We start from the raw sequence: 21440 nt of genomic DNA, 5'->3' as shown, positions 1-21440 counted from the left end.
AGAGCTGGGCCTGAGATGGGGTCTTCCATGGGGTGACACACGTGAGCTTGCTCAGGAAGTGTCTTCCACATGAAGATCCTTCCATGACTGCAAAAAAAAAAAATCACCCAGAATTCTTTCTTTTGACTTAGAACCTCAGCATTGACTTGATGATACCTGAAATCTCTCAATCTCTCTTGCTCTCCATCTCCCCTTCTTCCTCCTATTCTGTTTAAAAAGGAGAAATAATTTTTTTTAAAACCCTACCTAGGACTGGCCAGGCGTGGCTCAGAGGTTGAGCATTGACCTAGGATCCAGAAGACTGCAGTTCAATTCCTGGTCAGGGCATGAGCCCAGATAGCAGGCTCGATCCCGTCGGGGGTGTGCAGGAGGCAGAAGATCAATGAGTCTCTCATCATTAATGTTTCTCTCTCTCCCTCCCTCCTTCTCTCTGAAATCAGTAAAGACATATTTAAAAAAAAAAAACTACCTAGCACTAAGAAACAAAATAATCTGTTATTGAGGAGTCAGTATCTCAGTGGCAACTCTGGCCCCACTGCCACCCAAATCATCACAATGAGCCATTCAAACCGTAAACCACCGCCTGCTCCTCCTGGGAGCACACATTCTTTCTGGCCCCCCTTTTTGGTGGAGCCCAGCGGGAATGGAAGAGGCTTTTGTTACCAGCAGCCTGCTGGCAGAGCTGGGCCTTTGGGGAGGCACTCTACACACACACACACACACACACACACACACACATTCACACAATCCTCACCCTACACACACACTCCCATACTATACACATGCACATACACACTCATATACTCTATGCAGAACTCTACACACACACAATCCCCACCCTACACACAAGCCACTCTACAGCCGACTTACTCCTACTCCTTACTCCTACATATGCTTTCCTCTACTCTCACCTTTGGCCACCAGTACCCAGGAACCCCCACTGGGGTCTTCTGGACCGGGATTCCCCCCAAGCTCTTTGGCCACTGAAGCAGCTTAAGCACCCTTTCCTCTAGCTCCTTCCAGCCCTAGAGCCATCACTGGTGTCATTGTCCCCACCTGGACCACTTAGTTAGCCAGATCTAAGTCCAAACCTCAGCTTACTATCTATGTGGCCTTGTAACATCATTTAACCTCTCTGAGCCTTAATTTCCTCATGTGCGCCTCAGACAGTGCCAGCACCAACCTCCAGGGCTGTGCATGAAGCCAGTCCTCAATAGCCCAGGTAGATCATGAATCCCATGTCTATAAACCCACAAGTGCCCCAGCCTCTCCCTCCTCCATGGAACCCCCTGGATCTTCTCACAACTTAATCACTAAAGGGTTAATGCCTGACCAAACAGAGGGCCTCTAGGACCGTTCCAGCTCCACAAAAGCATCTAATCGAATTGGCCCATGCCTGTGAGAGGGGCTGGTTGTTAAGATACTGATTAAGTGGGATATTACACGGGAAGTGGTTAGCACAGGCCTGGCTCGGAGGCCCTGTCTGGTACAAGTTATCTGCAGGGCTGGGGTGGCTCTGTGAGAAGGTCCCTCTTCCCACTGAAAAGTGACCTGTCTCCATCCTGACACCAGCTGTGGTCCTGCATTTACCCATGGGGCTGAACAGATTCTAATATAAGCTGGTTGGTCCAGAAGGACCCCTGGGAAGAGGTTGGGGACTCTGAGACTACACTATTCATGTTCCTCCTGCCCCACCCTAGGTACACAGCAGATGATCCCCCAGGAACTCTCTTCTCTTTAACTCTCTCCCCGTCCAAAGGCTGCAAGGTGATCCATTCGCCCTTCCTAAGCTCCTTAGGAGGTACCAAGGGCAGGTGAGTTTCTTACATTTATAGATGTTGAAGCACCCAAGTCAGAAGACTTGTCCAAGATCACACAGTAAAGGAGCTGGAATTAAAACCTAGGCTTCATCTGCTGACCCCTAATCCACTAAAATACCCACAATTCTAATTTTGCAGGTTAGGGAACAGACACTCAGGTGGCTAAAGAAGTGGCCTAGAGATTTCCAAATAATGTATTTCGGACATGAGGCAAAATCGAGGCTGGGGAATCAGAACTCTGTCCTCTCAAGGGTGGATAAGGGACCCAGCTCTCTCAGGGTCCCTCATCCCCAGACATCCCTGCTCACCCTACTGCTGTCCCCAGGGTCCATGAGAGGTGGGCAGCCCAGGCACTGGGAAGCCATACTTCTCTGTTCTGAACTCAATCTGTGGACATGGGGCATGGGCGTCGCCCCTTCTCAGTATCTCTACCGCCTACCTCCAGGAATAATGTGGCTGTTGAGGGAAAACAGAGCAATGCTCCCTGCCAGCCCAGCCCTGCTTAGTAATCTGCCCTTTGCATTGCCGGGGGAGCAGCGGGAATACAGCTGCAGTACCTGATGGTACATCTAAAAAAAGTCAGCTGAGGGGGCCCACAGACTCCCACCTGTCCTCGCCCACCCATCACTCCCAAGAGCAACGAGAAGCCGTTGTTTCTTTTTTCTCCCACCCCAAGGAGATCAATATGTTGTGTAAAAACAACTCCATCCAGCAAAGCTCTATTTTACACCTACCTCCATCTGGACTGTCCCTCCTAGCATTCCACTAATTCACCAAGAATTCCTTCCAGAATCATGACTGATTTCACAGGGCTGGGTTGCCTCCCGCCCAGCTGTGCCCCAGGCAGGTGGAGCTAAGCAGTCACAACCACGTTCAGTCCACACGAACTTTGGGGCAGGGGGTCAGAGCCAGAGAGACACACACCAAGAAGCAGCTTTCAGGAGAATGAGGCAAAGTAATGCATCAAGGCTGGGATGGTTGAAAAAGGAAGTTCAGTTTGGTGTCTGTATAACAGCTACCTAGTATATGCTAAGGGCTTTGCAAGCTTTATCTCATTGAATACTCAGTGTAGCATTTTACAAATGAGAAAACTTATGTAAAAAGATGTTGTCATAAGCCCAGGGATAAAATCCATCAGGACATAGAGCTATCTTTCCTAATAGGCCCTCCTTTGGGGAAAACTGTCACTATTCTGACTAGAATTTCTTCTAGATAAATTTCATAATGTTCACCTTCTTGACAATGTACTAATGGATAAAAATAGTGCTTAGTGGTTCTTTGAGTAAAATGATATTATTATCAATTGCATTGTTGGTAGTAGTAAGAATAGCACAAGTAATGGGAAGTTATTATGCATTTTAATGATATAAGGCACTATGCTACATACTTTACATATATAGTATCTTAATAATAATCCTGCATCACTTTCAACATTCCTAGAAAAAACTTTGGTTAAGTATATATGTTAAAAATTTAAGCGTAATCACAAAGAGAAAAGAATATGATCTATAGCTTATGGACCAACAAAGGAAAAACAAAGGTAATGTGAAACCATCCATCAACATGAGACAGGAAAAAGAAAAGAAGAGCAAAGAAAATGACTGTAAACAGAAACCCAAAGTAAATCAGTAGGGAAAATCTCAGAAATTGTATCAGTGGTTATAATAAACATAAATGGATCAAATATACTTATTAAAAGACAGAGAATATCAGACTAGATTAAAAATTTTAACAAAATTCAATTATGTTATGATCACAAGAGACATATCTAAAAGAAAACCTTCCTAAGAGGCTGAAAATAAAGAGACAGAAAAGAACATGCCAGGCAAACACTAACCAAAATAAAACTGGTATAACATGCAATAAATGTCATTCAAAACTAATTTGGGTCCTCAAAAGAGTGAAAAGTAGATTTGAAATCCCTATTTTGCATAAGGAGACTGAGGAATAAAGAGGTTAAGTTATTTGCCCAAGGTCACACGGGCAGCTAGGGCAGAAAGAGGGTGCACACTCAGGTTTCTATGAGTGCAAACCCAAGGGCAAGTCTACTAAAGATAGAGGGCACCTTTAGGTGACTGTGAAAAGCATAAATTAGATGATCCTCCAACTTCATCCCTTCTACTTGCAATTCAAAACAGAAATCGTTAGAATAAAGAAAGGTATGTCACCCTTTCCTCCATGTGGTGAGGGGAAATCACATCTGGGAATATCTGAGGAAAGAGTTGACAGAAACCCTGTGCTAACACCACCCTCACCCCTCCCCACCCCTCCTCTTCTTGAAGAGAAGAGAATCACAGAATCTTACGGGTGGAGAGAATCTCATAGGAAACTGAAATGGATCCTATACTTGGCTGATCGTTACAGCTGCCTTGGAAACTGTAAAAATATATTCCGTGTCCTACCCTTAGGGGAATCTGATTTCATATATCTGACTCAAGCCTGGAAAACATTATTTTTAAAAACATACTCAGAGAGGCTTTGAAGGGAGATAGCAGAGTGGAGCCAGATCACAGTAACTCCATGTTCCTAGGCATAATTAAGCAAAACGAAACTTTAAAAAAAAAAAAAAAAAAGCCAGCGCTCAAACAAGGAATGCCACCAACATCTAAAGATAGAGACTTGGGGTGAGGGTGGGGGACAGGATTTGGGATGATTTGTGAGGTTCTTGCCCCTACCCCACCCACTAGAAGCATTACTAGTGAGGCCAAAATCCTGAGACTTTTCACTCATTACTGCACATTTAGAGAGAAGCAAACTATGCTTGTATTGTTACTTTTTCCCTTTTCTGACTTGATAGGGACAAATTAGAAACCACTGGGAAGTGGCTATAAAACAGTGATGCAAACCAATCTCTGTCCTAGAGGCACAGGCTCCAGGGCTCAGTGCTTAATTGAGGGGATCATCTAAATGTCAAGGACGTCCTCTCATGGAGGACAGCACGTCCCCCAGGAGTAAAACGAACCTTGGAACAGGACATCTAACAAAATCTCCTATGTTCCCACCCAAAGGAACACACAGCTCTGAGCTCTTACCCTCCTCCATCCCCCATGTTCCCTATAATGCCCCAGGCATCAGAAATCATCTCAAAGTGCAGCCCCGATACCAAAGCAGAGGTTTCAGGTAATTTATAAAAAGAGTCACAAAGCTCTTGCCCACAGCATCAGAGCAATTAGAAAGACCAGACAAAGTTACCCGCGTTCGGCATAAGCAGGGTCATGGCACCTGGCACATACTACAGGGGGAAATAAGAACACAGCATACAGAAGGTGAAGGGCCCTGTCCGGAAGAAAACAGAGCCAAAAAAACAGAGGAAATTTCTGTAAGTGCTTAAAGCTATAGAAGGAATCAATGAAAATGTATGTTCAATAAAACAAGAAAGTTGAATTACAAAAAAGTTAGATCAAAGCAAGCAAATTGAAGACCAAAATAACAGCTATTTCAGATGGCTGAATAAATTGGAGACAGAAAAAATACAAGTGAAAACTGAATTCCTGCGTAGGGGAAAGGCTTGAGACTAAACAACTCTGCAACTTATTAAATATTATCAACCTTGCCCCGGCTGGTGTGCCCAGTGGTCAGAGAGTCAGTGCACACACCTAAGGGTTGAGGGTTCGATTCCTGGTCAAGGGCTCATACCTGGTTTTCGGGTTCTCTCCCCGCCCCCATGGTCAGGCAACCAGTCGACGTGTCTCTCTCACATTGATATTTCGCTTTGTCTCTCTCCCCCTCCCTCCCTCTCTTCCACTCTCTAAAAAGCAATGGAAAAAATAGCCTCTGGTGAGAATTAACCAAAAAAAAATATTATCAACCTCAACAATGTGAAAACAATGCTATTACTAAAATAAGTCAGGGAGGAGGGAGGAGGAAGTATGTGAATGCTCATTTCTTCATCTTTAATAGCATGGACTCAAAGTCTAAAATTAAACGTAGTTAATGGAAAGGAATGACTTCAACCTTATATTGTTTGTAACTTTAGTGAGATCTTTCAGAGAATATCTGTTTCAATGAAGAAATATTTATCCACAGCTCAGCCCTGCTTTCCGATGTTTCCTCTTAGAAAATTAAGCAAAGTAGGTTCATACTCATTTTTAAAATCAGACATAGAGTCTGATCCTACTATTCTAAGATCACCCCCATCAATCTATGGTCTCTGTATCCTTCCAGCCATATACTTCCAAAGAAAGATTCTTTTGTGATTTTCTCCTACTGCTCAAGATGGTTATTTCTAGACGGTGAGATTCTGAATTATTTCTAAATTTTCTCTCTGAAAATTGCTGTTGCCTGAATTATTTGTAGCAAATATTTCAAAAACAATTATTATTTTTTAAGAGGAAAAAACTCCCCGGTGGCTGAGATGCTCTCAAGTTGGAGGACCACTTACTCTCGCCCAGGAATCTCCCTGCAGCACTCCAGCAAAGCCAGGCACCCAGCTGTTGGCCAAAACCTCCAGGGACAATGAGGCATTTGCTGTCACCCAACTGTCCCCTCCCACTGCAGGGCAACGTTAAGTTTATAGTGCAGCTAATTTTCCTACTACTGCTTTCCTTGCTGTTGTATCTTCTGGCACTCATACCGACTTTTTATTGAATTGCTCTGCTCTCTTGGGAAACACCAGAGCAGTCTAACTGCTCTCCATATGCCCTTGCCTTGCGACACAGGAAGACAAAAATCACCTGACTCTCATCTGACCAACCCCCCCCCCCAGTGATGCCACACCAGGTGCAAAAAAAAAAAGCAAAGAGACTGCGTTTTTTCTGCCCTGTGACAAAGTCACTGAGAGATGAATTTAAAAGAAATCACAACATTTCCAAGATGCTCTACACACATCTCCTCTTTTAAGGGGTTCCTAATAGTTGAGTTCCCCAGGAAAATCTCCCAAGATAGTGTCATGCCGCAAACAACTCCCAATTCTCTGGGTTAGTGGATGGGTGTAGCAGTATGGATAAAATAATTGATAACTGGCACAGAAGTGGATCATATTTTTCAATTTATCTTCCTAATTATAGTTTCTCATAGACTCATATTTAAATGAATTTCTACTCCCCTAACACCCTGACTGGCAGTGTGAAGGGAGGGAAAGTAGGGTGAAAACATTAAGTAGATTTTCCGTGAATCTTCCTGCACTGTAGCTGACAGCTCTCTGGGATGCGTCGGGGACTCCGGGTTGGGGGGCTCTCGTTGGTTTATAATCTCCCCAAGTCTGGTTTTCACACACAGATGCAACAGCCTGTCCAGCCCTCAGTGTACACTGCCTGGCATCTCCCGTGCCAGGAGCCCCAGCAGCTGTGCACAGGAGCCCCCAGGCCTTGCCTGGGGCACATTCTCCCGGGACTGCGCGCTTCCCAGCAGGGTCTTGCTCGGAGGAAAGGTTCGCTGCCTTGGTTCTACAGGGAACTAGGCAGGCCTCCACCCAAATGCAAACCTGTGTTGGCAGCGAGGCCATGGAACGGGGCCTGGAAAACGTGGCTTCATTTCTCGGCATAGGAATAGAGACCCAATATAGCTCAGCCCAGCTGGGCTGATGACCCCACTCTCTGTCCCTAAATCCTCTGCAGCGTCCTTGGTGTCACCTCCAGGTCCCAAAATCCAAGCCCCCAATGCCCCCAGGCAAGTGCATGGCTCTCCATTACCTCCCCAGGGCCATTCCCCAGACAATGTCTGAACTCATTTATCTTGGCGGGCCTGTCCCTCGCAGGGGAAGCAGACACCCAACCCCACAGCCCAGAAGGAACCTCCTCAGGGAGTCAGTCAAAAGCCAGACACTAAAATTACATTTCTCACTCCCTCCTCATTAGGAGGGAAGTCTGTGGGGCTGGCTCTGATCACTCACTCCGCTGTGAGAGAGCTCTCAGCTGCCTCCTCCTGCCCCTCCTCTTCTCCGCATCCTGCCCCCTCTCCAGGCCTTCAAGGCCCCCTCCTCCAATGTATTCCCAGCTTACTGCCTCCCACTGGCTCGCAGCTTCATTGAGAACCTGCAGAGAGCTCTGGTCCACCCCCGGAAAAGCGTGAGCACTGCCACTGCCCTGCAGGGATACACAGGACTCAGGAAGCAGGAGACCCTTTGGGGCGGAACAGTAAAAGGAACATTTTACCCTCCGAGAATCTACAAGCGCACCAGTACAAGGAAAAAGGCGAGGCAAGCTCCTCAAAGCAGCAACTGGAAATATCCAGAGTCCCAGGCCTCCCCTGTCCTTTCTTCTGGAAAAGTTCACCCAAGCTTTTTTCCCAACATTCTCAGACATGCGCCCCTTCTCCTGGGTGCTGCCTGGGCCCCGTGGTAGCTGAGTGTTTCCAATGGGGAAAGAAGGGACAGGCTGAGTCTCGGCAATGCCTGTGCACCATGCAGTAGCCTGTCCGTTCAGGCCTCCTTCCCATTTTAAAACATTACTGCTGAGTGGCGGCTTGTCAGGGAAGCACAGAACTTCACAGATGTTGAACCAGATCTGAATGGTACCACTGGATTTTTGTTTTCCTCTATTAGGGACCTACTATGTGTCAGGCAGTCTGCACGCTGCTTTGCACACCAGCTTCCATGCAGTTCTCCAACAACCGTGGAGACAGTACCGTCACCCCCTTGTGCAGGTGAGGGCTGGGGCTCAGAAAGGTTAAGGAACTTGCCTGAGACCATTACAAGTGACGATGCACAGCCAGACATAAATATAGTCCAAGAAACCGTGATCTTCCTACCACACCTAATGGTTTCCCTAAGGAGTGCCCATGACTCCATGCAGGAACCCAGCCCAGCCTGGATCACCCATCAGAGCAGAGGAAAAGCACTCCTCTGTCAACATGAAGGATGCTAACAGCAAGGGTGTTTAGCTGGGAGTGTTCACAATTCCATAAAAAATCTCCTTGTACAAAAAGGAGCTGAAAAAATCAGGCTGGCTCTGCCTGAGAAGCCAGGACCTCCTAGAATCCAGGCATCTCTCCCAAGCCTGCTCAAGAGCCCCACTGCTTCCCCGCCGACCTGCAATCCCACCATGAATTAAGAAATCATGTGGGCTTGGCTCAAAGAACAGAACTGGTCAATTATGTTTTACTCTACCCACTAAGCCTTAAATAGTATGCCCAAGCTCAGACAGCCCCTGCCTTTCATTTTTCTTGGCTTTAGGAAGGCAGGGACGGGAAATGGAGCCAAGAACCCAAGTATCTGAGCATTTACAGTCATCCAGCCTTGGCCGAGACAGGGGCCCCCACCCAGGACCACCTCTGTGTGGCTTTTCCAGATCAACTGGAATTTAGTGTGAGTTGGCCTTTACCTCCCAGGCCCTCTCAAGAGCAGGAATTCTCTGACAAGGATTTTAAAGCAGAGGCTGAGCAGTCGACATGGAATCGCCTTCCTCTTGGATCATCTGAATCAGGCAGTACCCAGAGCCAAAAAGATCAAAGGAAATGGGCTAACCCCAAAGATGATCATTTAGGACAAGGGTCGGCAAACTAATGGTCCACGGCTCAAATCTGGCCTATATGTGCTTATAAATAAAGTTTTATTGGGACACAGCCATGCTCACCTGTGATGTATTTATTGTCTATGGCTGAGTCCATGCTACAAAGGCACGGTTGAGTCGCTGCAACAAGCATGGCCCACAAAGCCCGAAATACATACTCTGGCCCTTTAAAAAAAAAAATTAAAAAAAATTGCAACCCTCTATTTAGAAAAACCTTCAGAAGTGGTTGGGCCGATTTCTTGAGCTTTTTAAAGAGCAAATTGTATCTCTAGAGTATATCTGGTACAGTTTTGCTTTGAAGGAAAGGATAGAAAAAGTGGCCCTGGAGGTCCCTTCTAGCCCAACAGGAAGCCAAAAAGGGGCAGGGTGCCTGGTGCCCAGTACTTCAGACAACATATTTGCGGAAGGGCAATCTGTACACTAGCTTCGGGAGGCCAAACCAACATACCTGGGAGGCCATGCAGCCTGATCCTGCCCCACATCCAGCACCTGGAAGCCTAACGTGGACAGTGTCTGCTTCAGGAGGGCAAGCAGGCATCTACTCCTCCCTACTTGGCTCAGGGGCAGAAGAAGCCCTGAAGCTGTGCCCTGGCAGGATTTCATGCAACAGATACCCTGGTCTACAGCTCTGGAGCCTCCAACTCACAGCATAAACAGATCGCCCAGGGCAGCAGGGTGCGTGGGATCTGGAAGCTGCCAGACAGCTGCCACCTTTTATTTAGCCTCTGCTCCAGCCCACCTGTGGCATGACTCTCTTAGTTCTGCTGCTGGAAGCATGGGAGGTCCCTGGGGCCTCCAGCTCCCTCTGGGATCTCCCACTGTTCTCTCCTGCCTCACTTCCCCTTTATTTCTGGGATTAACATATTGCTATGCCATCTACACAGTTGTCAGCATGCCGGCCTCAGCTTTGTGACCTCACGTAGACCCACGGGACAGAGGAGCTAGAAGAAGCCTTGGAAAACATTCCCCAGCAAGCATCTCGGATCCAGGCATGCCTCTCCCCCGGGAACCAGCCATATCCAGGCAGAAGCAAGGCTGGGGAGGGGGGAGGGCTGCACATGCTCCTTCTGAGCACATTTTCAGAAATGGGGCATTTTCAAGATCTTGACATGATTGTTATGTCTGTGAAGGTAAGATTAGCGCTAAAGTACTATGAGAAGAAGACCTTGACACAAGCTGAAAGGGCGGTCCATGTGGGGTACCAGTTTTATATGTTGCCTCCCAACCCAAACGTGGCACAAGCCCTGCTCCCCAACCTTGGCCTCCCAAAAGTAAGGTCCTAACCAAGATTTTGGTGTGAAGGGTATATATACAAAGCCACTCAGGGGATACCCTCATGGAGTATAAAATTTATTCAAAGACGTAAGGAAAACACCACTTTTATATTATATAAAACACATACATCATGAAGGGACAAGGCAGACCTGCACACGTTGATTACATAAATGCGCACATAGTGGGTGACTGTGGATTATGCTCCGGAGGGAGGTGGGGCTCAGTCACCTATAATCTTCTCTCCCTTTAAAGAACTTCAGGAAAAAATTCTCAAAAGTACTAAATCTCTTTCAAGCTTTGTCCAATATGATTGACACCTAACACTGTGTAAGTTTAAGATGTCATGTGGCCCAGCAACTTTCTAATGGCTCCATTTTACAGGTAAGAAAACTGAGACCCAGAGAAAGAAAAGAGCAGAAGCCGACTGGATCCTGAGCCCCTGAGCCCAATGAACAATGTTCTTCCCAGAAAAGTATTACCCAACCTTAGGGGGGCCCCCCAAGAGGCCAGGAACTATTTTCAATTTAATTCATCCTGCCCAGTGCCTGGGACATCTCACTACTAAGACACATCTTTCATTAAATACCCGTGTACAGCGATGCTTGGAGAGTCTAGCCACGGTTCAGAGGATGCTGCAGCCTTGATCCACCAGGAAAAGCCCTCCCTCCCGAGCAGACATGAGTGGAGCACCAAGAAGGGACGAGGACCCTTGTCGGCAAATCCACTAAGATGGCAGATGTGAGCCCGGTCGGGTGTGGCTCAGCGGCTGAGCATCGACCTAAGATCCAGGAGATCGGCGTTCGATTCCCGGTCAGGGCACATGCCCGGGTTGCGGGCTACACAGCCGATCAATGACTCTGTCATCATTGATGTTTCTATCTCTCTCTCTCCGCCTCCTTTCCTCTCTCTGAAATCAATAAAGATTAAAAAAAAAGAAAAAAAAGAAAAAAAGATGGCAGATGTGGAGGCAGAATCACCCTCTCCTTCTGGGATGGCTGTGGGAAGTTGATGCCACAAAGGGGACACTAGGTTCTACAAGGAAGGGGTTGGACCAGGCTAAGAAGACTGTACGCAGAGAGATGGGGAAAGTCCTCAGAGGGAGAGTCCTGCCAGTGCAGAGGGGGCAGAAAGCACAGGGGTGGCGTGGAGTGGGGTGGCTCTGAACCCAGCCAGCCTCGGCTTCGGGAACAGGCAGCACGTGCAGTGGCTAAACCCCAGAGCGCCAGAGCGCATCCGCCCAGGTGAGCATCCTAACGCCTCCTCTGACGAGCTGTGTGGCCCTAATAAGCTTCTCTAATCCTGTGGGTCTGTTTCCTCTTCTGAAAGCGGGGACAATCCCCGAGTGCCTACCTGGTGGGGTGGAGGGAGCACTAACAGGGTTCACATAAGCTCTTCAAAGCAGGCCGAGCAGTTTCCTTGGTGCTGGTCACAGCCAGGTTTCCCACACCTGGGGGTGAGTCTGCTGGTTCTCTAACCCTCGAAAATCCCAGGCCATGTGACAGGGCCCAGCAGAGAAACTGTCCAAGGCCCCGCCAGAGAACAAAGTCCTCTCTGATGAGGTGAGGAAGATTCCACAGCAATTGCTTCTGCAATTTGGAAATGAAGAAAGCGTCCAAAAGAACCTTTGCCTCCAACTAATGAGCCCACATACTTTCCGAGGCCTTCCTGTTCCTGGAAACGGTGCCATCTGCAAAGACTCCCCGCACTTAAAAGGCCCTGGCTTCGTGGTCAGGGCACCAAGCCCACAGAGTCCACCGTCACTGAGCTCACTCTTGGACAAGGCAGTTCCTGTGAGATGGGGAAAGTGAGAGACAGGAAGGGGCAGGAACAGTCCTTTATGAAGAGGGTGCGGAGGGCTGGACTGGACATCTTCCTAGCTTCCCCACCATGCAAAAGAGATTTCTTCTGAGAAAAGCCATCCCTAATGAAAACTCTCTCTACAGTGCCTCTTCCCTCACCATCTCTTCACTCTTACACACACATCTGCACAGACATACAATCATGCACATATGCACACAGGTGTGTACCCCAGGAAGACGTATCAGGCAAAAATTCCCTGGATTGAGAAGAGGGGAGCATTCGTTCTATGGAAGTGAGCTGGGTGGCTGGGGCAACAGAGAGATGGTGGGATGAGCTGATGTACCTCTGGGACAAGATGAGCTCACAGGCCAGGGTGACTATATGACAAAGTCACAAGGCCTTTGGTACTTCCTGGATTTGATCTGAGGCCAAACAAAAACTCTATGGATCAACAGTAACTTCTGACTACTATAAGATGTCAGTACCCAGAACTGAAGACCCCATGGGTCAGGGGGGAAAATCCCAGAAATGGATATCTTGAAGGACCTGAAAATTAAAATCAAGGAATAGTCAGCCTCCCTTCTAACAGAGAAAATAAATTTATTTACTCAAATGACACTTCGATGTCACCTGTTTTTTCAAGCTTATCTTTCTGAACCAAACTTAAAAAAACAATTGTAAAACTGTAAGTTCTGCTAGTTCAGCCAACTTCACAACAACAACAAAATCTAAGATCTTCTCATAGCTTTAAGCAGAGTCCTGCATCGAGTGCCCTGGAGTGTTCCAAGATCCCAGCCCCCACGCTGGCGTTGAGAATGATGTATGAAGCAATATAAAAACACCATTTTCCATTTGGCCCAGAAAACGTGGTATAAGCCTTCAGTGGTTAAACTAAACAGATGAAAAGGGAACTGTACAGAGATCCAAACTTAGCTTCCCCATGCCCCTTGCACACACATACATGCCTCACAAGGGTGGCATGTATATGTGGGCAAGGGGCATCTAGAGATGAAGTCAGTGCTAAAGAAACCAGGAATCGTGGTTGTACGTGGGGGCCTCTGGTTCAATGCTGGAATCAAACATGTAAATCCCAATGAACCACTACAGTCTTGGTTGTCACCACCAAAGAACTAACTTAGGCAAACACTAACGTTCTATCAAGGAGCAACCACGAAAGCCAGGTTTTTGAAAGCACTCTGAGCTCCTCTCAAAAAGGACTGGACAAGAATCCAGAGTGGATACACAGCATGAGCAGGGAGAAGGAGCTCGGGCTTCTGTTCCAGGTTCAAAGCCACCTACCACCTGGGGCACTTATGGCGAGTCACCCAACCTCAGAGCTGAGCCTGTTTCTTCTTCTTTAAAGATGGAATTGTGGTTTTCAAAATGATTGGGAGGAACTGAAAGTTGTAGTTCAGGTGACAGACCTCTTTCACCTCTAAAGTGCTCCTCAGAAGTGTCCATGTTGCTGCTGGTGGTGATGATGATGACAGTTGATACAATAAGGCCACTCCTCACTCATCCCAAAGCCACGGCCATGCTACACCAGGGAGAACCCAGGATCCTAAAGATATGAGCCAGACCCATCCAGAGCTAAGGATCAAGATGAGCATGAGTCCCTGGGTCATGAACACACTCAGCCAAGTGCCTCATGCCCAACACTAGGACACCATCCTCCATCAACATCCAACAGTCATGCTGCAATGATGCACATCTGTGAGCCAAAAACACCCTCATAAGTATAATCACTGGAGCATTTCCCCAGCTCCAGCCTCTGGCCCATCGATCAAAGGCAAATTCACACCACAGTGCCTCAAAATCATCTCTTGTGGGCCCTGCCGCAGCCGAGTCTGAAAGCCAGCAAGGGAATCAAGCATGTGTTCTATTTGATGGTCCTCTAGCTGCAATAGCTGGTTGGTTGAAGACTAATATAAATAACTCAGATAATTCTGGCAATTTAGTCTGGCAAAAGAGCAGAAGATGGATGTGACATACTCTGAGCAAAGAGCAGCACAAGAGGCAGGTTTATGAAAGGTAGGGAGAGTGATGCAAGGAAATTAACTCCAGAGAAGTTCGCAGGGAAACCAGGGCACGGGGCTCATTATTTCAATCTTGGCAGCTGTCAATCACTGCCAAAAGGCAGTTTAATCTTGCCCCAAAGCTTTCAGGAGCACTATGAATCAAGGCCCACAGTTAGCCCTTCAATGCCAAGTCAATGAGTTATGGCCTTTTCCAGCTGGGAGGGCACAAGCTCCTCCTACATAGCATGTGCCCTGGGCATAAAGGATGTGCGGACAAACACAAAGACTCAGCCAGCCAGAGGTGACAGAGACACATCTATAACATTAGCCCAACTGAGGCTATGAGAAAGAAGTGTGAAGTTCAATACTGTTTATATGGTTCACGGGAGACTCTTGGACAGTAACAAAGAATGTAATTCTCACTCTCTTTAGGGTTTCCAGAGATGAACAGGAGATGTAGAAAACACAGGAATAATGTGCTATTAGGAGAGGGGCTGGGTGATTCTAGATCCCCCTCTCCATGTTTTCAAAAAAATCAAGCTGTCTGCCCAAGTTAAGAACTTCAGACTTCTTGGAAATGATGTTTTTGTCTTTACACCATTCTCTAAAAGTGTAAGTTAACGTCCCAGTCTGGAATTGTACAAAGACTGCACCAGTCAAACAAGACATCTGGGTGCGCAAATTATAAGAAATGCTAAATAACAGCAATACTAATTAATAACAGTAAATTCTTTTCTTTTACCTTGACCTAAATAACGTGCAAAGCTCTCTCAAGGTCTCTATCTCATCTGATCTTCACAACAAACCTCAGAACCCAAACTGTAAGCACAAGGAAACAGCTCCAAAAGTGGGTTCTCGCTTCTCCAGATTACAGTTGACCCTGGAATGTTTGTAATTCTGGTCTTACAAAAATAAGAACATCTAGGGCCAGGCATGCCTCCTGAGTCCCTCCGAGTGTAGACTTGCAGGGGCAAGGATGTTAAGCACCACACCCCTCTGACAGTGAGTAGATAGCTGTTTCATCACATCCATTTGATCATGATGCTGCTGGGGGAGGGGGGGGGGAGACAATCAAGGCTCCCAAAGGGAGTATTGAGAACTCTGACCAGCTTAAATGTAGTGCTGGGAAGTGCCTTAGATGACCAGTGTCCTAAGAGAGAAGAGGCCAGGCTTCCAACTGGTTTCAAGCAAATGGGTTCCTACAAAAAAAGGTGTCAACTGTGCACCCTTTTGTCCACAGGCCAGCCCCTGCCAGTCAGGAACTTGCTGCAACTCAAAAGAGGCCTCAGTGGAAGTCCTGCAATTCCAAATAAAACCTCTGCCTGTCCAGATGGAAGATGGCAGAAGGCACAAAATAAACCCAAGAAGGAGAGGCTCGGAGGTAAGCGTCAGGCAGTCATCTTGATAAAACCCCTGGCACAGTCCCCATTCACTGGGCTTCAGGGCCTCCTCAAGAAATCCATCTTCTAATGAGCCTTTTTCTTTAAAGTGGCCGTAAGCCGCAGGTGGCGAGCCGCTGCTGCAACTTCATCCTAACACCTCGGTGTACATTAGGCTCCGGCGCTACCCTGGGGATGGCAGTGACTGGCTTCTGGCACAGGCTTCAAAAGGCCTGATGGGTTATTGCTGCCAGAAGGCCAGTCACTCTCCAGGCCCTTGGTGAGCCCAGCCAGTCAACCCCACCCGCAGCTGGTCCACACAAAGTGGGGTCTGTGGTGGTCTCTCTGGGACAACTTAAGGCAGGCAGCAGGGCGTATGACCAGGGCTGAGACTGGGATGGATGCAGCGGTGCAGCTCTACCAGTATTAAAATGCTGAAATGCTCTTTACATGTTAGTAAGTAGCCTCTTCCCACAAACTCCTGTGTGCCCACCATCACCCTGAGCCTTCCCGTGACCCCTGACCTCTCCGCGATCCAGCAACTGAAGAGTCAGCAGCTAGTGCAGCAGGCGGACACTCCTCCAGGACCACACTGGTGTCCAGGCCGTGCAACTGTGAAACGACGTGAGTGCCCTCCCTGCTTGCGCCAGTACGTCGCACTGCAACTTGGACCACAGTGCCCCACCGACGGAAAGGCAGACAGACCCAGCTCTGCTGAGAAGGAACTGGGACCACACTACCCACTGCTCTCCACAGAGCGAGAGGGGGTCACCCCAGCTCTCTTCTCGGTCGAGGGACCCTCCTCCATTCCCACTGGGACGAGGGAACACTGCCCTACACGTACTATCTCCATACCTTTGAGTCTATGTAAATACCCACTTGTTTTCAAGAAAAAATAATAATAACAGAAGCAGCAGTTCCTGGCCACACCTCTGGAATTAAATCTCTGGTTGGTGCCCAAAAAACTATATATTTCAAAAATTCTCTGGCCAAACACAGAGAAGACACTGCTCCATCCACCGCTGTCCCGGCAGATCAGCCAACAGCTCTCAACTACCATGTGGCCTGATGTGCTAGCAGGTTGTGGCCCAGGCACAGGTCACTGAACTGATTTAATAGCTCACAAATATTTCAGCGAAACAACATAGCACAGAAAAAGAAAGGTATTGCATATGGAATATGCAATGAAGGTTTCCACTCTATACCTGGATGTGTGCAATGTGCTGAAAAAGAAAACGGGTCCCTTACTGTGGGCCTCCAGGAAAACAATACAATTTGAAAGCTCCCAATGTAGCCAATGCCACCCTATCACTGATGAGGACACTGAGACCAGAACGACAGGCGACCTGGGCAAGGCCACCAGAGAGCGCACAGCGTGGAGGTGGTTTACAGTCCACGTAAACCACTGCGGCCCTCACTTCTCTTCTAGAAGCTCTGGCTCTGGACACAGGTATCGAGTGTCCTGGGCGCTAAGAAGCTGGCTCTTTAGCCCCCAAAAGCTGCGCTCGAGAAGTCTCTTTCACAAGACTGACCTTAGCACCTGGCCTACTGACCCTGCCAGGAGCCCCTGAGAGAGGCCCACTTGTCGGGGCCTCCATTCCTACAGCCAGGCTGAGCATGATGCAGTCTGGGCCCAGCCTCAAATTTGAATACCCTCTCCTGCCACCTCCAAAGTCCCACCAGCAGACCAGGGGGACACTGGCCCAAAGAGGCCCTTCTTGAGCTCATTCTCCAGCCTGGATCTAGAGAGTTTTGTCCAGCCTTCCTGTCTCCACAGGTGGCCAACCCTAGGGCCACTGGGAAACAGAAGATACTGAGTGCTTTGCGAGAGCCTGGCACAGGTGAAAGGCTCTTCCTGATAACAGTATCTCAACTAATATTTAATAAAGCCCTGTGATACAAGGACATATGTTAATATCACCCACACCCAGAGCTATGGCTTCTACCATATTTATTCTATTCCAAGCATTTCATATGTATTATTCAATCTCATCATCAGCTCAAAAAAGCAGGTGCTTATCCTCATTTTGGAAAATATGAATTAAGTAAGAAAGGCTGCATGACTTGCACAGCTAATAGGTATCAGTGCCAAGACTTGAACCCAGGTAGTCCAGCTTCAGAATACACACTATGATTAGCTTTATTTTCAGGTGCAGAAACAGAGACCCAGAAAAGCTGTATCATGTGTCGACTCCACCCAGAGACTGTACTCAGAAGCCTGGGGAACAGTCAACATATTGAACAACCATCAGAACAAACGTGGGTCGAGGCTGAAGACCCCCTGAAGTGTTAGACCTTGAGCCTTCAGCAGCTGCCTGGTGGGGAGGTCCAGAGGCTTTCAGGGAAGGAGCCAGAGTGATGGAAACGAGACACTCACAGAGCTCAGGGCAGTGGCTACTGTAAGCAGAAGGGCAGTTTTTTAATATGTTAGCAATTTTGAGCATTACAAACAGCCCAGACAGAAGCGAGCTAAAGCTCTTACTTGAATCTTTGAGTCTGGTTTGTCAATTATAGGGTGGGGATCTGGAAATGATCTGAGAGCACATATGATTCAATACCCTCATTTTACCAATGAGGAAACCGAGGCTGCTACGTGAAGATTCAGGCCCAAGGTCACGCAGCTGGTGAGTGTCAGAGTCAGTATGAAAACACAGGGGCCTAGATGGTGCTTTGAGGGTTCATCCCTGGTGGTCTGTCCTTTCTCCATCCATGCTGATCCTGCTCAATAAGTATTTGTTAACGATGCATATGTCTAGAGCCGAGTCCACAGCTGGTATGCCACACCCTGACAATCCCGGGATCCTAAGAAAGGATCTTCAGCTGCCCAATTTCCACCAGTGACTGTGCCAGCCTCATGGGTATTCAGATTTTTTTAGTAAGCACCTGAATTTAGTGCGACTGATTTCAGCATCCACTGGAGGCGGCTTCTAAATTTACCACTAACATCCAAGGCTGTCTGTTGCACAAATATATGCTTCCTCGGAAGATGTTGTCAGAAACAGTAAAATTGACATACATAAAACGGCTTCTTCATACCTGAGTAATACTGAACTGTAAGAACAAGAGTATCTCAAGCCAACTTTTAACCATACACCTTTCAAAATCAGCTACAGTTGCCCTAGCCAGTTTGTTTCAATGGTTAGAGTGTCTGCCCGCAGACTGAAGGGTCCTGGGTTCGATTCCAGTCAAGGGCACCTACCTAGTTGCAGGCTCATCCCAAGCCCCAGTCTTGTGGGAGGTAACCAATCGATGTGTCTCTCTCACGTCAATGTTTCTCTCCCCTCCCCCCCCACTTCCACTATCTCTGAAAAGCAATGAGAAAAATATCCTCGGGTGAGGATTTTTTAAAAATTAGCTACAGTAGTCAAGGACTGTCCAGATTTTTTAATGAAAATTCAGAAGTGTCCCCCTCCTTATTCTCACTTGCCAAAGCAATTCCCTGGGCCTGGCAGTTATCTCAGACGCTTGTCACCTCCCAAACTGCAGCCTCAGTAACTGATCATTTGGGATTCTAACCTGGACATGTGATAACACCACCTCGTAGAAGCTGAAGTTGCTGTTAATGCCAATCACCCCTCCTTTGCTTAGTCAGTCAGCTTACAGTCAGTTGCACGTCTTTCCTGTAGTCTGCATATTCAGCGGTGCCGGGAAAGACATCTTACCCAGGCAGATGCTGCAAAGCAGAAATGTACTGGGACCTACAACTGACACCTACACACAACCTTCCGTCAGTGTACACGACTTCTCGGTCCCCTGCCAGAACAGATGGGAAAAAATTACTCTGATGCCCTAAAATTTTCCATTCTTGATCTCAGCTCAAAGGTAACTTTTTTATTTTTGAACTTGAGCAAAAGAGAAAAAAAGAAGAAATTCAACTATTTTTTATCCATGCCTGGGCTAAAGAAGCACCCTTTGTTCTTGTGAAAGCAAGGTGAGATTTTTTTTAACACGCAGGTAGGTGAGCTTCAGAAGCCCAAGCATTCCAACGCGCTGGTGCTCACGGTGGCAGCACCTTTGCTGTGACTGCAAAACCAAAAATCAGCAGCCAGGAAGAGGAAGAGCCGGGATTCCACTTTCTGTATCCCTCATCCCAAGTTCCACTAAATACTCTCAAGAAATACATAGAAGGCTGAAATGTTTAAGCTGGGTGGTTGGGCCTGATGCAGTTCCTCGTCTCTAGGTGATAAGGAAACCCCAGAGTTCATCTTACAGGGAGAAGTGAGGGGTCGCCTGCTCACCTGCTCTCTGCTCTTCCCTCCTCTCCCAACTCCAGCCCCTCCTCCCACACTCTAGTCCCTCTACCCTCGCTCCACCCAGCTCCTCCCGAGGAGTGAAGTGCCTGAATGAGAGGCATTAAGAATACAAATCGCCCTTTATCTAACCAGTCCTGGTCACCCCCGCACCTTCCTGGCCCTTAAAGAAGCCCCTGGACCCTGACACACACTGCAGGCCCAGGGGAGAGTGCCCGGTGATGGGACTGCATCCATCCATCCATCCCCAGGCCTGGCTCTGCCACTTATTATTGGATGTCTGTGAGCAAGTTGCTTACCACGCTGCAAATTAGGGCCGATCACATCTGTCCTGCCTGTCCCATCATGTTGTCATGGGAATCAGGAAGAATCGTGGATGTGAACGTGCTTTGTATTCAGACCCCAATATAAACACACGTTCCTATTAATAGGCACATGGTGCAGCACAGAGTGGTATGTTCCTTTAGGATAAAGTCCAAGAGATACTGGCAGCAAAAGAAAGTAAATAACACCAGGCAAAAGACGAGGCACTAAAAGAGAAGAAAGAGACTGGGTTCTACAGGTTCCAGCCAAGGGTGATTCACAGTGACAGAGCAATCCGTGAAGGCTTCCTGGAAGAGGCGGCTTTGTACACAGCTGAAGTGGCTCTCACTGCGTTGACCAAAGGTACTTTCATAAATACCCCAACCTTAGACTGAGGGTTCTTCAAGCGCAGGGGCCTGTCTGGTATGTCTCAGTTTTCTCAGCCTCTTCCTGGCACCACGTTGTCTCGGAATAGATGAGTGTTGAGTGAATGAAGGGAGCCCTGAATTGACAGAAATCTGAACACCTAGAGGAGGAGGGAATCCCAGATAAAAACAAGTGTGTCGTGAGGGATGGTGTGGGACACACTGTCAACCAGTCAGTCCAGGTGGAGTGGGATTCAGACAAGAAAAGGAGATGGGAAAAGCAAGTGGGGACAGGCTCTGACTTTGGGGTCCAGGAGCTCAGGGCTCTGAGCACAAAGGGGAGTAGAGGGAGCTCAGAGTGACATCATGAAATCAGCATTTGGGGAGATTAGCCCGGCAGCTGCGTGCAGGGCCGCCTGGAGAAGAGAGCGAGTGAACCTGGCAACGCAGCCAGGAGGCAACTGCACTAACTCAGGCAGGTGGTGAGAGGGCCAGGATGCCACTGCCTCCCCAGCCCAATCACGCTTCTGGCAGTACCGTCTCTGCCACAGCGGGAGCCCCATCAAGGGCCACACTTGGCAACTGTCCTCATCAGACTGGACCGCAAGTGTCCTCTAGTCCTCCTGCCCTACACCCAGCACTGGCTTCCTGCAGTGGTCACCTTCCCCCTCCTGAATCCCTCTAGGGCAGAGGAGCCAGTCCATTTTTAGATGACAGCTCCTTAGCCCGCTCTCCCTTAAAGGAGATAAACAGTGATGAGACCGGGGGCGGGGGGGGGGGGG

The 21440-nt window shown here is 48.0% G+C and overlaps 1 protein-coding gene across 5 annotated transcripts in view; it reads right to left on the bottom strand.

Moving 5' to 3' along the window:
- The window catches only part of KCNMA1 (potassium calcium-activated channel subfamily M alpha 1), a 661836-nt gene that overhangs the window by 585434 nt on the left and 54962 nt on the right, over positions 1-21440 (bottom strand). The gene's annotated exons all lie outside the window — the stretch shown is intronic.

The sequence above is a fragment of the Miniopterus natalensis genome, chromosome 14 (assembly GCF_054644295.1).
Source record: "Miniopterus natalensis isolate mMinNat1 chromosome 14, mMinNat1.hap1, whole genome shotgun sequence".
NCBI classification, from domain to species: Eukaryota; Metazoa; Chordata; class Mammalia; order Chiroptera; family Miniopteridae; genus Miniopterus; species Miniopterus natalensis.
The sequence above is the reverse complement of the archived record's forward strand: the minus strand, read 5'-3'. Positions and strand labels throughout refer to the sequence as shown.